At 41.6% G+C, this 18,954-nt stretch overlaps 1 protein-coding gene across 2 annotated transcripts in view; it reads right to left on the reverse strand.

Annotated features, from left to right (window-relative positions):
• LOC115587509 (probable ribonuclease ZC3H12C) overlaps positions 1–18,258 on the reverse strand; it is a 31,087-nt gene extending 12,829 nt beyond the window's left edge. The window contains exon 1 of one of the 2 annotated variants that reach the window (XM_030427370.1): positions 18,107–18,258. The gene's annotated coding sequence lies outside the window, so the exon portion shown is untranslated. Of the gene's footprint in view, positions 1–7,156; positions 7,668–18,106 lie in introns of those variants that run through there. The other variant, XM_030427369.1, reaches the window with a different exon arrangement.
• Positions 18,259–18,954: the final 696 nt, after the last annotated feature.

Genomic DNA, 18,954 nt, shown 5'->3' on the forward strand with positions numbered 1-18,954 from the left:
GAGAACAAAGGTCGAACCACGTCGCTGACATGTATTTGCCATGCACCTTGGCCAACAAACACGCATGATAAGCCAAATCTGACATTACTACCAACACAAGTCATTAACATGGATACAGTTGTCTATTTCTTTAAGTTTAAGCACCCAATAACTAGATAGAATTCTAACATACACAGACACATATGATATGGTGTTGTTGTGTCTGTTCCCCCCTGCTGACCTGTGTTCCCTCTTACCACCAGGACATGAGACGGTTCAAAACCGGCATTCTTTCTACGTGATCAATAAGAAATGAAACTTGCCTACTTATTGATACAACCCAGTGTTTTACTTTTTTACTTTACTTTTCACAGCACTGAGATCAGGCTTTCTAAATCAGACTGGGATTCTGACAGTTGTCTTTTGCTTTGGACTGTGGCCGTGGCTGTTAGCCATAGCCTTGTTGCTCATGCTGTCTTGGTGAAACTGTCACCAGTATACCACGGAGTAACGCTTAAGGGAAGAGAAAGTTAGATAAGAGTTGTGTGGGAAAATGACATGGACACATGCATATTGTCATTAATGGCATGTTTCAGTAAGTTCCCACGGCAAAAAAAGGTCCAGTTCTACTTCAGAATCTACAAAGTTTATTGATGTTCTGGATGCAGGGTTTCACAGTGCATTTGTGCTTAAGTAAGAATACGTGCCAGCTACCTCCAGAGCTATGTGGGGGAGTAACTTCCCCTTTCTTTTTTTCTTGAGCAGTAAACCTTTTTTTTTCCAAACAGCAAAACATTAAAGGCCCACAAGCAGTGGCAAGAAATGATCTTAGTGCGCTGCCAATAAAGAGAGAAGCTGACAAAGTTCTGTCTGAGACGCTTGGGTGTGCATGAAAAGAAGTGCCGCGACATCAGAGAAACAGTATGACTCCTGTGCTTGGTATAAAAGCAGGTTTAAGAAAGTGTTGCAAATGACTGAATGGAAGGTCATGGAACAATTCCAAGATGTAGTTAGCCATCTGAAAGACATTGTCATTATTTTAGAAAGTGACAGAGTGACAGTGAGTATATCTGAATGTCATGCTTTAAAATTGCTATTTAAAAGATGAAACTGGAAATCTATTATTTTACTAGTCACTTCTTATTAATATACAGTGATTATGTGGCCAATATTATACATTTTCAAAGCTTCAACAGTAGGTGCTGTTCCAGTCCAACCAACACTACCTTTAAGCAACAAAAGCAGTTGTGCTATCTACAGTTAAGAAATAGTATATATAACTGTGTAACTCTGCTCTGCAAAAGAAAAGATAATCAACTCTGCTGATGGAGGAGGTAGAGAAGGTGAAGAGGGACAGTGATTGAAAAACAGGAGTGATCAGACGGACATTCACTCGACAGAGAGCGCTCCGGTGTTTTGTTAAAGTCTGTTTGATTTGTGTGTCCTCTTACCAACGGGACTCAAGACTGCTGTTCTTTGTCCTTGTGTTTTACTCTGCATTTTCATAGAACTCAGATTGGAGTTTCAAAGTCAAATTAAGAATCTTACAGTTGCTTGCTGCTTTAGGCAGCTGCCAAGTAGACAGGGGGCAGGAAAATTGTATATTTTCCTGAACATGATGTTTGGACTCTAAAAAGGGGGGAGTCATGTCATTTTACTATTTACCTATTTACGACAGTATCATGTAGTGAGCCCATTCTGGCCATGTGATTATTCTGTTTGCAGGCTAGTCTGTTACTAACAACTAAATTAATTTTTCTTAATCTTTTCATTTAAAAGTTTGAGCCATTAAGCAACACATTAAAGGTGCCTTTTTTCTGTAGTTCTGTATTTATGATGTTTCTTTACCAATTGTGAAAACAAAACAACGATAACAAAAACAGAGAAAGAACGAAACATGCATTGTTTCAATGCATTTAAATTCATTAAAAGAGGGAGTGTAAATGTCCCTTTGGCCCCTCATTTCAAATCTGGCCCTCCTGAAGATCTGCTCTAACAAGCAAACTTGCAAGAACACTTGAATGCATCAATGCAGTCTGTGTTTGATTTCAAACAGTTTCTAAGGTTGTGCCATTACATATAAGCTTGAGACAGTGAAGCCATGGAAGGATTTATTCTCACTCACTCCTATTGAATCAGTTTGAAGGAACTCTAACGGTCCTTACAGCCTCTTTTTCTTCTATGGGGGTCCACGATTGGGTGAAACAAAGAGGGATCTGTTGTGATGTGACATTACTTTACATGACCAGTTTAAAAAAAACAATGTGTGCTCTTTGCTCCCACATTCTACTACTATACAAAGATCACACAAACACATTTATATATAAACACATGATTACTACATAATGACAATACTGTTTTCACTTTACTGTCCTTAATCCTTGAATCTAGTTCAGTTTTGTTTGACGCACGAGGTCAACCTCAGTACATCTGAGCTCATTGTGTTGAAGATTAAGAAAAAGGGGAACAATGAGAAGGTCGTTCTTCTAGTTGCCTCTAGTCATCTTTTTGCTCAGTGCACAAACACATTCTTCAAAGATGGCTGTGCACAAAGGAATTGAGTCAAAGGCCAGTCATGTGATAAGAGGATACAACACAGCACCTGTGATTACTGGTATGATGTGGACGGAGAGGCCGTGGGCCTGCTCGGGCTGCTTCAACACCGCAAACAAATTTCAGTGTTTGTGCGGACGCTTGTTTATCTGTGGAAATACCCATGAGGGGTACTTCCAAAAATCTAACTGCTCCCAGGTCTGTGAAAGAAGTATGTATGTATGATATTTACAGCTTTGACAGGTCTCTGTCAAAAAAAGACACGAGGAAGCATCTCGGATTCGGTTTAACTGCTGTTTGCATCGTCAAGGATTTAGATCTGCAATTAGGAATCAAATAAGTATTTGTCAACCATTAATCATCTTAATCATCATAATTGGTCAAGGTGATTGATGAAACAAAATAAAAAATTCTCTGATTCAAGCTTTTTTGATGTGAATATTTTCTGGTTTATTTGCTCCTCTGTGGCAGTAAACTGAGTATCTTTGGCTTGTGGACAAAACTAACCGTTGCAGCCCTGAAAACCCCCTGATTTAAACTGACACCTAACTTAGTTTGACATGGCTGTGTTAAAGCTCCAACAAAACAAAAACTAGACAGATGAAAACCTGAAAGATACATGATTTTTGCAGCTGTCGCAAATACAAATGGGGAGAGAGACACTAATTCCAGTATTGATGTATCAATATGTACCGTATGTATTTTACAGCAATTCCAAGAATGAGGTTATCAAACACTGGTGACCACGATATGTATGAAAGGCAGGATATTTTACAGTTTCATAATAAACCTTATTGATGAAATAACATTGAGGCAGTGAAACAGCAAAGTTCACAGGGGAATTATCCCAAGCATCTTTTTCTGCATTGTAATCTTCTAATCCAAAAAGGTTTTTTTTGTTGCACATATCAGCCAATAGAACCAGCCAACCAATATATTCTATTCAAAATTCGTGCAAAAACATAATGAAACCGCAGGAATTAAAGTGAGACTACGTGAACAGAAGCAGCTGGGACCACCAGTGTCCATTACTTGATGCTTTTGCTTTAAAGAAATCATCATTAGGCGACCACAGTCAGAGCAAGACAAACCGGACCAAAGACAAGAGACAGCAAATGTCTCCTAGTTAAAAAAAAAAGCCACAATAAGCTCCTGGCAATACCAGACTGAACAAGAATATTCAAATATTCTCTGCTGACTATTTATCAACCAGGCTGCTGCCAACCTCAAAAGAGCTCAGCTCAGACATTTTATTCATGTGTATATGTGGTTATATTTCAGCAGCAGTTGTAATGAGGAGTCTCTTGGATCTCAGGCTAAAGCACCGGAAAGCAGGGGCCTCTTAATGTCCCGACCCCGACGTCTAAGCTGCCGCGCCGCTGTTTGTCACCCTGAATGCCACAAGAGAGCTGGAATAATTTAGTCCACCAACAACAAAAGAGACACAAAAGGAAAGAGCGAGATTGTGTTTGTGTGTGTGTGTGTGTGTGTGTGTGTGTGTGTGTGTGTGTGTGTGTGTGTGTCAGGGGGTGGGGGAAAGAAGTGTGTCTGGCTTGCCGTCTCTCAACAATGCAGCTGCCACCCAATCTGTCCCTCTGTGACGGGAGCATTGTTCCCTCAGCTTGAGCAGCATGCACAGACGGAGCCTGGGGTTTTTTAAACCTGTTCACCTCCAGCAAGACACACACACACACACACACAAACACACACACACACACACTTTTGCACATGATGCCTGGTAATTCAGCAGTCACACTCGCCTCGGTCACAGGATGTCAGACGGAATCTTTGAGGAGTCAGCAGAAACATGACTGTGACACAGCAAGTGTAAAACACCAGCCAGAAAGAGAACTGAAGGCGTTATCACCGCAGTCTTTACAGTCTGGATGACTTTTGCTGTCTCGCTGTGACTGAGTCTTAGAAATATACAGTATATAATAAAAACAAGGTAAAAAACATATGCTCTGCAATATTGCAGAGAGACAGCTGCAATTCAGACACTATGCTGTGGTGACACCAAAATATATCAAGTGTGGGGAAAAGAAGGCTCTTCTTTTACAAAACCACCACAAGTGTGAAGGCATTATGATTGTCTATGTGTTTGATCAAATTAGTTAAACTACTTCAAGTAAAAATAATAATAATAATAATAATGATAATATTAATATGTGTTTTATATAGTGCTTTTCAATGTATTCAAAGAAACTTAAAACACAATAATAAAAACAACACACTAAAATCATAATAAGGACACAGATGTTATACATTAAACAATTTATTTACCCAAACCAACCAAATTCTACGACCCTGACATATTTTATTTCAAATATGTTTTGCCTAAAGCTTTACTGTTTATTGTCAAGTTGCAACTGATGTTTTTAATACTTTGTAAATGGTTCATAAATTATGTGTAGTTCATCAATAGACATTAGTTGGATTTCTCTCATATAGCTGCAACAGACTCTATAAAACTTTAAAATTGCTTAATAAATGGTTTACAAAGTACTTAATTGTTTGTTGACAGTCAAATAACTATTAACTAAAGTTTAATCAACTATAAATTAACCATTTATTAATGATGGTTATTATGAAGTGTTACCAAGTAATGGCGTATCGTCTCTGTTCAGACCTGGACTTGAGCTGCAGCATAAAACCATTCACATTATACACAGTAATGTACATCTACACATACAGAGTTTATGTACTTTTCTTTGTGAATCTAGATTTGGATAGATTCTGCTGTGACAAGATGTCTGGACTTCAAAACGATAGCTTGGTCTCTTAGGTTGAGATTTCCAGAGTAAATACCATAGAATGGTATGGTGGTTAATGCTGTTCTCTGCACGTCTAAGCTACACAGACCACAGCAACATTGAGCTACATCTACCCTAAGCCTGTTTTTCTGTATCAATAAACTCATACAGTTCAATTTATTTTCAGTTATTGATATAGTAAAGTATGGGGTGCATTGGCACTTGTATTTTGGTGCAACTTTTCTGTTGAGCAAGATATTTACTATTACACCCAACATTTTTCTGATTCATTTAGATTTGTTACAGGCTCAATATGAAATTCTTTAAGTGCATTTCATGAAGAAAACAATTAAAACCTGCACCACAATACCGTAGAAAGACAATAGAGATTCTTTAGGTTCATGGTTGATAATTTCGACATGCTTCTCAAAACTCTGGTTTGTAAGAACATAACACGTAAAGAATAACTCATCTACCGAATCATTCTATAGCTGTGTATGTGTTTAGTGGAAGGAGGGAGCCTTCCATAGTGAGCAGATGCTGCAGCCTCCACCTTAGTGACCCAGCCTGCCTGCACTGCCGCTGCACTCTGTGTATCTCTGTATGTGTCATGGTCCAGGGTTAGCCCCCTTGGGGGTGTACGGGGGGATGAGCTCCCCCGAGGCCAGACCCTGACCAGTCCCTCAGGGCCGTGCCATTTGCTGGCAGTGAGCCAGTCTGCCACGCCAGTGACCAGCTGGGAGTGTGTGTGTGTGTGTGTGTGTGTGTGCGTATGTGTGTGTGTGTGTGTGTGGTGTGTGTGTGGGGGGGGGGGGGGGGGGGGGGGGGGTCGGACAAAGGGGGCATAGAGGGTGGGGGGTGGGGTATATATGGACAGCGGGGGCAACAGATGCCTGCTGAAGCCACAGGGGACCTCCCTGAAAGCATCCTCCTCCACCCTCCTCCACCATCCCCTACTTCTCTGCTGCAACTGGTGGCGTGCAGATTCATCGTCAGTAATACATATCACCACTGTCTATCATGTGACCTCTTTGGTAGGGGGCTGTGGGTAGCACTCACTTTCACCTCTGACTTGTGCAGAGTCCCAGTTGGTTACGTCTGGTTCTGCCTCCCTAAGCCCAGGAGCAGACATGCCACATGCTGTCATATGTGAAAATAGTGGAGAGCCTGCAATCACTGATCATCAACACTCTCATTATTATATGTAGCATTCTGTGATTTGTTTGATTACATAAAATGGAAGGAATTAAAGCTGCTCAAATTTCTTTTGTTGTAGGGGAACCCCAAGGAATCCCCCAAAGAGCCCTGGCTGAGAACCATACAAAGTCTGTCTGTCTTAATTTCACTTGTGGGCACATTTATCTACACTTAAATCTTCCAAAATGAAAGATGCAATCCTAAAAAAACATAGTTTTTGAGATTTGAGACATTTCATTCTGGACCATCCTGGAGTGGTATACTGGCAACAAAACTATTATTTTACCCCTGTAGGTACTGGCAGTTAATGGGTTCAATCTTTTAAGAACAGTTAATATAGTATCTGAAACTTTTAACATGTTAAAAATGTTACTATAGACAGAAGAACATAATCCCCACAGCTCTGAAGCTCTCTTTAGTTGCAGCATTACTTCAGAGCATTTTGCACATGTAGGCTGTTGTTACTGATCACTGTGAGCTGCGTAACAACATCGTTTTGGACAGTGTGGCCAGGGAGATTTCATGATAGAAGATAACATATAAATAATAACACTCACAACATTGCAATGCAAGTGTGACAAAGCATGATAACAGCACTTTAAATATTCTAAATTGTGCAAAATTTGGGCAACCCCGAGGTTAGAAAGACAAGGAAAGTAAACACAAACACTTACCACACAGCTTCAGGAGAAGTAGCAAGGAAGCAAAAATGGAGAAAATGCAAGAACTCCTACAATTTCTGTCATGAAAGGCTGTCTTTGGTCATTCCACAAAGTCAAAAAACTTCAGAGGGAATTTCCCAGTAATATTGCTGGATGTAAAGCAAGCCCAGGTGTTCAACACGATTCCTTTTTTAAAGCAAAAAATAAATAAGTCAAATCTCAGTATCCACTCAAGAGCTGGAGAAGTAAAGCTTTCAATCCAAGTGGGGCTGAGCAAAGTTGGTTTCCTGGTAGCAATCCTAAGAGATCAGCCTTCAAGTTCCCCTTTTTGGTTGAGAAGCAGAGTGCAGTGTCCTGAGGCTGCAGGTTCAGCAGTGTGACTGACAACAGATGGAGTGTGAGACATCTACCATCCCCTCCTCATGCTGAGTCTGCCTACCGACCAATACCGACGCAGAAATCTGACAACAAACACACACGTCTCACTTTCCTGTCTTCACCAAAGCTTATTCTGTACACACACCAATGACCCCCCTCTCCACCAATGGAAAGGGACACTAAGCTAGGACATCTCCTCCCCCTGCATCCCCCAACCTCAAACTCCACATACATGCACACACTCACACACACACATACACACACACACACACACACACACACACACAGACACACCACCACAACACAACAAACCCATCCGCCAGCTCGAGCACATGAATGGACGAGAAGGCGTGAGTTGACAATGGTGGGGAGGGGGACACAAAGGAGGGCCCGTGGCGAGCAGCTGCACACACACATACCATGCTCAGGGCCATTACACGCGCACACACACACGAGGAGAAAGAGTGAGTGAAAAAAACACAGGACTCAGAATTGAGCCCTGCGGAACACCTGGCCCACTGGGGACGGCTGCCGCCTTCGACCTCTTTGTTTCATGGATGGGGGATTGGTTTGACTCAGACAATGAGGCAAATTATGTAAAAAGTAGTGTGTGCTCCCAAAATGGGTGTTCAGAGTGTGACTGCCTGTGTGTGTGTGTGTCTGACAGAAAGTTAGCAGGTGGGGAAGGAAGCTGTGAAGGGAAAAAGCCTTCAAACTAACAAGAGGCAGAAAAGCCAAAGGAAAAGACAGAAAAGGGGAAGAAAAAGCGAGAGAAGGGCTTTATTGTTCGGCTACGGCCCTGACAAAATGGCGGCATCTTTTTAAAGGCCTCAGATTATGAGGAGGGGTATTACTTTTAGGCTCTGAGGACAACGATACAAAGACTGGCTGCCAGTCAGGCTGGACTTAAACAGTTCCAGTTACCAGGCTCATTTTACCCTCAAAAAGGAAGAGGTTTATTATTTTTCCAAACACTGTCAATGGAACAAAACATGATTTACCCTTCAATACAGAAGAGCACAGACATACATGCCAAAACAACCTGTCAAGAAGAAAATGAATCCTTGTCCAATTATGCATCAAATATTAGTGCAAATGCTGGAATAGAACAAAATAAAATACACCATAGTGTATGACCTATCTAAAGGGGAGATATCTCTAGGTCAACATCTTTAGAGTGAAAACTCCCCCTGCTAGTGTTTCCATATGGTATTACTGTCATTGTCCTAAAGACAGCATTAGCAACATGCAGTAGCGTAACATCATGGTGAGAGGCCCCCGGTGCAATTTTTTTTTATTTGTGCCCCTACCCCCGCCCTAAACACAATCGCATGCTCGTGCTCACTGCACGCACACACACACACACACACACACACACCAACACACACACACAGTCACACAGCCACTCGAGAGAACTGCTATTGCAGGGGTGGACTGGCCATCGGGAGTACCAGGATTTTTCCCGGTGGGCCGATCAATAATGGGCCGATGGATGGCCGTTTTTTATTTTATTTATTTTTATGTATTTATTTATTTATTCATTCATTCATTTATTCATTCATTTATTTATTTTTTCTTCTGCGCCTTGCCTTGGTAACTACCATATATTACCAAATAATAGCTGGGTTTCAATTAACCACAGGGTCCCCTTTAAACGGTGGGTGCAGGTGTATATTTGGATAAATAACCGCCGGTTCCAAATAAATGCCGAGTCTAATTTATTCTTTTAAAACATCAAGGAAGAAGACGTGACCACTGACACTGCACCTTTTTCACGTGTTGTGCTTGCTTTCTGTCAGTCAATATCACACTGATGATCGCCATGGCTCCGGTACAGCAAAAAAATAAAAAGTACGACTTGAAATTTTATCGTCCGTCTTAAAATATGCAGAGGAAAACTCGGGAGAAGCAGCCGCTAGACGTTTCTCTGTCGACCCCAAGAGAGTGAGAGATTGGCGAAAAAATCAAACTGAGCTTCAGCGTCTGTCTGAGGAGGACAGCAACAGGGCCAGCTGGAGGGAGGAAGAAGGCTAGCGAGGAGCTTGAGATAAACATGCGGGAATGGGTTATCAGCAAATGGGCACGCCACGAGAGAATGTCCCACAAAATGATCAGGACGATGGCGCAACAAATGTACGCCACCGTGAGTGACAGCAGAGATGAGGAGTTTTCCGCGAGTGCTGGTTGGCTGAATCATTTCCTCCGCCACAACAACTTCACTTGCAGAAGACGCTTTTTTTGACACAAATATTGCCCAGAGGGATGCCAGATAGTTCACCGAGAAGCTGTCGAAGTTTGTGACATTTTCATTTGGTATTTTACGGTATGATAATTCTCCTGGCCCGGGGAGAGAGACATGCATCGGCTCGGCCCACAGTGCTCAGCTGCAGACACCGCAGAGAGGTGACGAGACGCAACTCATCATGACTGACTGATTGGGCAATTTATCATTTCCTGGGGCCTGTGGCAATTCTGGACAGCTGTTTTTTTTTCTTCCTTCATGGGCCCCTGACGGCATCTGGGCCCCGGTGCACCGGTTGCACCGCCGATACTTACGCCACTGGCAACATGGCTACCGCTGGCAGCCTGACTACAGTCCAAGGCAAAGAACAAGGGAAAGAACAACCTCAACCTCGTCACCTTCTCTGCTTCTCTTCTCATCTACTCACCAGTCCGTCTTTAGATACAAACTATTCGAACTCTAACTTTACAACGTCTCTCGATCTAGGCAAAAGTGGTGGACTTACCAACAGTGCCTTTCGCAGGGCTACCCTCAAGCACTTTTGACTTGACCACAGCAATCCTGGCCAGCCATGTAAATGCGCAAGTTTGTCCCTGACTGAGTGAGTGATGAAATTACACCATTGGTTGGTCGAGTGGGGTAGGTTCCTCATTGGCATGTGCTCTTGTACGAGCACTGTAACTCTGTCATAAGGCTGAGACTGACACTAGTGGGTTCATCGCAGACCCAGGATGCTGTATATCCTATATAGGGAGCAACTTAGCCTCATTTACCTCAACAGTATACCTATACCCTGCAAATACCTAGTTCATTGATTGATGTCTGTCTGGGTTTTGTTGCCTTCTTCGTGAAATTGAGCAGTTTGTTCCAAAGAGTCTTTCGCTACAGTGCGGTCAGGAAGACTATTCTTTTGCTTGCTTCTGCCTTTTCCATACTATCCCGCCACTCACGCCTCTCACACATGCGCACTCACGATCACTGCAGTCATTAACGGGGGCTGCCAATTGAGGTGTCAGCTGTTCGCATCAGTCTTTTTACCTGCCCCTTCAACCTCCCCATGACCACCCAGTCTTCACAGATTAATCAGTTTCATCATTTCATCAGTGATCAGAGTGATCAGCCACCACCACCTCCAGCGTCTGGACTTCATGTGGGGATTTGTCTTGCTGTTGCTCAGGGCAGATGGCCTTCACTGACAAAACCTCCCTGTAGAGTATAAGTGCTAAAAACCTCCTGAAAGACTCAATTATCACATATCAGCTACCTTTATAAATAGTATATCTGTCCATATCTTGACGTCTTTCTAAGTGCTGCATCGTAGGCGTCTTGACGTCATTCACTTGTCTGTTCTGGCTGAAATAACAAGATTACTTGTAAGCTTATGAGCCTGTTTGTCGGTTAAACTTCAAGAAATACAGTCAGAATGAAACATCTGAGTGTGTATGTAATCCTCCAGGTGTGTCTGTGTGTGCATGTGGGAATAACCAATAAACAAATGGTTCTCAGTTTAACCACTTAAACATGGGAAGCAGATCTTTTGATTTTTATCATCATTATGACCTGATGCCGTTAATTCTGGCAACCGTCAGCACCGGCTTGTTGGCAGCACGGAGGTAGCGTGATGCAGGCCTTTGCATGCTTACTAAACATTCAACAAACAAACCCTTAATTTAATCCATAAAATCTATAAAACTCCAGTCCATACCGCTTGTAAATCAGTCAAGCCCACGTCTCATTGAAAGCCAAAGTCGAAACATGCAAATCTGCTGGGCGTAGCTGCCACTTTAGTCAAAACTAACCCAAAACATCAACCTGATCAGGGCTCGGTACTTATTTAGAAGTTTTACAGTAAATGTCCCTGATATAAATATGCAAATACGCCTCCCTGGAATGAAGCGTCTATTCATCCTCATCCACATCAGTTGACAGCATCAGCGTGATTTATGGTTATCACTGCTCATGCCACCGAAAAATCAGGGTGGAAACAGATATAGCACCAACACAGTTGCCGGTATACTGGCAGTGATATGTTTGAACTTTGTATTTCACAAGGTTCAATCTTTTTATTTTATAATGTTAAAACATCGTGCTTATGGCCTAGTTAGGTTTAGGTATAAAAAACTTGTGGTAAGGGTCAGGAAACCATCATGGCTTAAAATGGGGTACATAATGACAACACAAATGTATAGGTATCAGTGGTTTGCAGAAATGGGAGGTGGGAAACTACTATTTTCCAGGGAATTTAAATGTTTTTAGGTGTATGAGCCTGTCACTTCATGCCAACAGTGTGCCAACCCAGAATACACAAAACCTGCACACCAACCGCTCCGCGTTAGTTGAATAGACAGTAGACAGAAAATCCACTGCCTATTTTTTGGTACACACAGAGGATATTTGGTTATTATCATTACTATTATTATTATAATGACTATTATTATTATTATTAGGTTACGTAGAGAGAATAAATCATGATTCTACTATGATTCTGTCCATGACTATTCACATCTTTCAAAAATGGATCTCAAAGTAAGCCAGCAATATTGTGTTTTTACTTTGGCTGTATGACATCAAGAAAAAAGAGCGATTTTTTTTTGACAGATATTGTGATTCATTATCAAAGTGAGTGGGAATGATAATTTTGCATCGCTATTTTCATTTACAATGAAAAATGAAAAAAAACTAGGTTCTAATGTTCAGATATTGCACTTGGCCTTTATGCAATTTCTGTTATATTGGTATTAATTGTGCTGTTCTGACAATTATGTGTATAATTATGTGTTTTCTCTGATTCCAATTCACTATTGCGAGATTTGTCTGAAATGTGTCTTGTACCTCGAGGCGTACAGTATTTCGCATACATAACAAAACAAAACTGGCCCGACAGAACAACAACCTGCTCTATTTATCTTCTATGTGTGTTCAGTTCCTTTTGTGAATAGTGCAGAGGATTTCACATGTACAAGTCCCTAATTACTGTTTAATGAAGCAATGCAAAATCTTTTCACAATAATCATTACATGACTTTGATTCTGATTTTGACAAGGTATTATGTTGTTCAAATAGTACAGCTTTCACCTTGATACTTTATCTAGCAAACACATTTTTGCACTGTTTAGGTACTTTCATATCCTGACATAAATCTCTGCAGTTTGCATCATTCCACCATGGGAACTGATTCACTGCAGCATGAAGGGGAACAAGACATCTGGGACACAAACAAACCAAACAGTAAATGTACTGCACTAAAATCCAATTAGTACACATTACAGTCATTTTACTATCGGACTGATTTTCCTCTCTACTCTCTGTCAGCCACCCCCACCCTGCTCCTCTCTGACTTGCAGTGACTCCTTAATTGGGGCTCAGCTGACAGGTTTTCCCCTCGGGGAGCAGGAGCCATGTGGGCCATCTGCTTCTGATCGCAGGATGAACAGGTGTCCTGCTCCCCGCCGCCTGCCTGCACCTTACCAAGCCTCTTGAACGCAGCACGGCACAGCGCTGCGCAGCATTGCTACTGTTTACACAAGCTAAATCTGAGTAGTTCTGTTTGACCTGTGTGGCATTTCTACCTCAAACAAAAGAGGAAACATATGGAGGTTCCACCAAATCTGGCAGAATGATCAGAGCCATGAAAGTAAAGCCTGTTATTAGAGTTCTGAGTCGTTAAAGTCCACAAAATATTTATAACATTGACAAAGTGTATTTTTTAATAAGGGTTAGGGTTAGGGTTATATATATATATATATATATATATATATATATATATATATGTTCAAATTTGCACGTGTCATACGCTCACGTTACATATATATGAGTTGACTTTAATGTTGGGAGGTGGAGGTAATGGTTACTGCTGGGTGAGAAAGCCAGAGACCATTGTTCGAGACCGCGTTTCAACATTTGTAAGAGAGAAACCAGTCGATTAATTATATTTATACATATATTATACATGTGTGTGTGTCCTATTCTACATTATGTTCTATAAAAACGAAAGAAAAGAAGAAATCTTAATACTGCCACATGTTGAGCGACGTATGCACCAATACATCTCCAATATGTGTGTGATACACCAATATCAGCCAAAAGTTTTATCGGTCTGGCTTTAACAACCTCTTTCTGCAAAGACACATGTCACAGCAGTCCTCTCCACAAAATAATTCCTACTACTTTGCTTACAGAGAAAGTCCAGTGTCACCCTTTTCGCACTGACTGAAATCGTTCAACTGACTGATGAGGAAAGACGACAAAGGACAGAAGAAAGAAGGTGTGAAGTTAATCCAGGATGGATGTGTCAGTGATTAAACAGCAGGAGCAGAGGCTGCAGCAGCTCGTCCTTCAGCCCACAGGGTAAATACTGATCCAGGCAGCAGGGATTAGTCCAGCCCCTTAACAAGGCCTGCGTGGTGGATACAGGCAGAGGAAGAAGGTAGTCCAGCTGCTATCATCCTCACACACTTAACCCGCATGGTGCTATACTAACAGCCCCCACACATGTTCCTCTATACCTGTGGAGAGGGGAGCCAAACAAACCAGACCAGACCACATGGGGTGTGTGTGTGTGTGTGTGTGTGTGTGTGTGTGTGTGTGTGTGTGTGTGTGTGTGTGTGTGTGTGTGGAGGGGGATGGGACAGGGTCACTGAGGACTTTGAAGGCACAAAAGGTTGGCCTTAGGCCTAGTGCCCTCTGGGTCACTTAAGGAGGCAAGGAGGCAGCATGAAGACATGTGCACACACACACAGGCACACACCACCTGCTGTTCGCGCTGGCTCGTGTTTGGTGTAATGGAGATGGAGTGGTCCAGCAGCCACACAGAGCAAGACACATTGCTGAGATTTACCACATAACTTGGGCCAATAAAATTTCCACAGCAACCTGGTCAGCACCTTTGGAATTGTACTTTTTAAAGAGGAGCATAGGACTGCCAGTAATTATTCTGTTCTAATCAAACATTTATGTTTAGAAAAAGTATTCAAAATCCAAAGACATTTTATCTAGAACCATATAAAACAAATTGTCACATTTGTGAATCTGGAATTTGCTAATTGTGTGATGAATTCTTATTTTTGTCTGATAAATCGGTTCAGCAGAGCTCTGTCCTTGTATTGAAATGTTTGCTGAGAACTACCGCAGACATCCTACACCATGTCTTTGCTAGCACAAGAAAGTTTCCAGAAGTTTAAATACTTAGATACTTCTCTGATACAACACATTTAAAACAATGCTGCAGTTGGTTGTACTGAAAGTCCAAAAAAAACAAAAAAAACAGGTCTACATTCACATTTTTCATTCAAGGCAGCACAGATTTGTACCTCATTACAAATGTGCTGGTATGAGTTCAATGAATTTTTCTGCAAATTACCATTAGCGGGGTGCAAACAAAAAACAATTTTGGGGGTCCCTCAGACTTGATTCAAATGTGTGCCATTGTATCAAACCAAGTAATGTAACAAAGATTACAATTCTGGTATTGTAACAACCTTACAGTACAATGAAACACAACACAAAACACTAGGGCTAGATATTCTTTAAGAAGTATTTCAGGAAAAAATAAACCTATGACCATTCTTCTCTGTCCTGAATATTTGAAAATATGAAAAGTGAATCATCAAATTAATGTAAAATATTCTTAAACATTTTTATCTTCAGTTTAAAACTGTTCCAACTGTGAAGGTTTCCAAACGAGAGTCGAGGAAAACGTTGGAATTGTTCAACGACGATGATGGAGCTGCTTTGATATGATAATGGAAAATAATGCAAAACATGGTGGAATTTCACATCATAGCTCTACTGTTAGGATGAAATGTCTTTCATAGTATACACACACACACACACACACACACACACACACACACACAAATTCCCAGTCCCTGATTAAGTCATGATAGATCGTCCCCACAGGGCCTGGCCTATTGAACAGTTTGTGAGCATGTGTGCATGTGTCTGTATTGTGTATTAGCAAATATTCACATTTACGTGTGTGTGTGTGTGTGTGTGTGAGTGTGTGTCTGACTGCGTCCAGGTGTGTGTGTGTGTGTGCGTGTGTGTGTGTTTGTGTGTGTGTGTGACACCGGGGCGAGTGCCGGGTCAGCAGGGGTCAGAGAGGAACAAAGGCACGAAGCAGCTCCCAGCTGCCGGGCCAAACGTCATCCAGGACCACCCCCCCCCCCCATCCCCCTGCCTTTTCAAAGGGAGCGTGCCGCTGTCCTGCTTTTGCTGACACATGCACATTTACACACACACACTCACACAGACACACACATGTCCCATCCGGCGGTCATGTCTAGAGCTCTCTGCAGCGGGCAAAGAGGGTGAAAGGGCACATGGGGACATATGCAGAGCAGGCATGGATGCAAATGCACTACACGGACTAACATCTGAACTCACACGTCCGAGCAGCTGCACAGGACCTGACAGCATTTTGACTCTCTAAAAAAAGTGTGTATACTTCAAATTAGCTTTATCAAGTAAACATAAGGACAGTTCAAGCCTTTTTCATGTAGTAAGCACACTAATATCAGTGCACTAGTAGAATACTTGCAAGTGAACTACTTCCTTCTTGGTACAAATCTATGTATAGTGACTCTGTCAACCTTTCCACAGTAAGATTAGTCAATTTTGAGTACACAAGTTTTATTAGTACTGCTACTATACAACAACTTATAGGTGATTTCTTTGGTTAAATTTCAGGCGATGTAATGTGGTTGGTGGGATACAGATGGGGTTAAGGTATACAGTTATAATATGGTTTACAGAACTATTGCATAAAATGCATTTAAAATTAATTTGATCTAATTTGTTAGTTAACATTTCTTGGTACAAGTTATTTTTCTTAGCACATTTTTAACTTAGCATACTTTTATATAATGACGGTGATTTATAAAATGATGGTGAAGACATTGTATGTCTAGCACAGTTTTTACTTTATAAAAGTAGAATTTAAAGTGTTGTGGCCACAGAGAGAGACACAGGGCACTGAACACAGGGACAGGGAAAAACACAGCGAAACATTTGGAGTGTCAGGCACACAGCCATGACTGTAACATCACGTGTGCCCTCAGTAAACTAGTCTAGTAGTTTCATACAGTAGTTTTATACTGCCAAAATAGTTGTATATTTTCTTAAGTGAAAGTATTTGCTTTCCTTTCAAATAAATACTGTGTTTTGATTGCCCAAATATAAAAACATATGTATATAATGCACATAATAACGACTCAAATTAACATACAGTATAACAGTACAGTCTTTAGGCTCAGAAGCCTCACGTATAAGGCAAGGATCCTCAACAATTGTACTTTTCTGAAGTATATCTGGGATCTGTTGTGGAGTTATCTGCCCCTGACATCCTCTGAGTCTCCACAAACTCAGTGTGAGCTGTTCTCACGTGAACCGCTTTCTACCAAATAAATTAGCCCCTAAGCAGAGTTTGAAACGTGTTCTGTGAATTACCCAGAACGACAAGGATGTTTGCCCTGCAATTATCTGCCGTCGTTAATTCTTCCCCCCATTTACTCCACCTCTATTGAACTGGAGAAGGACAATCTGAAAACCTGGGTTCGAATGTAAAACTCTCTGTGTATATTCTTTTCAATCTAAATGAACCAACTCTTTACATTTTCTTGTTTCCGAACAATCTGTCGCACAGACCAGTGTATATACCGTATGTGTATGGCATTTTCTGTGCATCGACTCACTACAGCTTGTCCTTGATTCTATACCGAAAAATACAGAGCAACAATACCTCTATAGTAAAGGCAGAGTAATAATAATTTACAATAATAGTAGGAACAGTTGCTACTTGTGTCATGCACATGTTTTCCCAGTCTATATGGGCTCTCCTTCAGTGTGCTATTGGTTCGTGTGCATGTAAAAAGATCTGAGAGGTAAAAAGGCCAAAGTTTGGAGCAGCAGATCGCTCCTTTCTCCCACAGTAAACACTGCTCTAATTCTATACGCTTATTCTTCAACTAAATGACGTGACACAGCTGAACTCTGCTCTGTTGCATTAAGACACAAAAGTCTTCAAGGTCTTCTTTTGAGTTCATCATGCACATCAGCAGCAGCCAACACGAGTTCATTAAACACTTGACTGCTTCTGATATAAGATCCCCACAGCTGTGCTACATTATGTCCACACTGTGCTGGTCTCTAAGTGTGTCTGTGGTACACACTTGTTTATTCTTCATTATGTTTTTACTCCACTTCATGTAGTGGTATAGTGGTATCTTATCATCAATCCTGCTGTTTGACTTCCTATATTACAGTTACTGTTAGACACAACATTTCACATGTGTTAATAGAACTGACAGTGACAGTAACAACAGGGCTGACAGGTGACCACTTACTTCAACACGGCATCAGTCCCGTCCTGCTGGATCACTCCTCCATCACACACCGGCTCCGAGCAGCAGCAGCAGCGGGCGGAGCAGGAATCGCAGGCAGCAGCTGCCGAATGACAACGTCGAAATAATACGGTGGAACCCTCCGACTGCATGTGTGCAGGAGCTCAAGACGGAGCAGGGAGGTGGAGGTGTCCGACCTGAACCTGTCACACTGTCTCCACCCACCGGCCGAGCGCTGCAAGGACACACACACACACTCTCTCTCTCTCCCTCTCTCTCCCCCTCTCTCTCTCTGTCTCTCAAAAACGCAAATACACTGTTGGACAGAGAATAAATCAACTTAATGCTTTCTAACTTCGGAAAAACAAGTCGGTCAATCAATCAATCAATCAATCAATCAATCAAACAAACAAACAAGAATACACGCGTTTGAATACAAAAAACCCCAAACTCATTATATGTACACTCTGCGCTTCATACTTGCGCTTTGTATTTGTTCATCATCTTGTGTTTAAATGTCTTTTTTAATCTAGTGCGTGTGTTACACTCTTTCATTTCCGTCTCTAAAATTCTAAGATCTAAAAGTTTAATACAGTAAAACATTTGCACGGAAGGCCAATGAGAGAATTCAGCGTCATTAGCCTACTGGCTGACCGACACAGTGGCGGTTCTAGACCAGTTTTAATAGGGGGGCCAGGTTGGCGCAGGCTTTTTTGTTGGGGGGCACATACAACCCGGGAAAAAAAGATAAATCCCTCATTCAGACAAGGGATAAATGGAACTTAAAACAGTGTTTACAATTTCAACCATTTTAATTGGGTAGTAAACTGCTGATACACTTTATTTCTGTC

This window comes from Sparus aurata, chromosome 9 (genome assembly GCF_900880675.1).
Source record: "Sparus aurata chromosome 9, fSpaAur1.1, whole genome shotgun sequence".
NCBI lineage: Eukaryota > Metazoa > Chordata > Actinopteri > Spariformes > Sparidae > Sparus > Sparus aurata.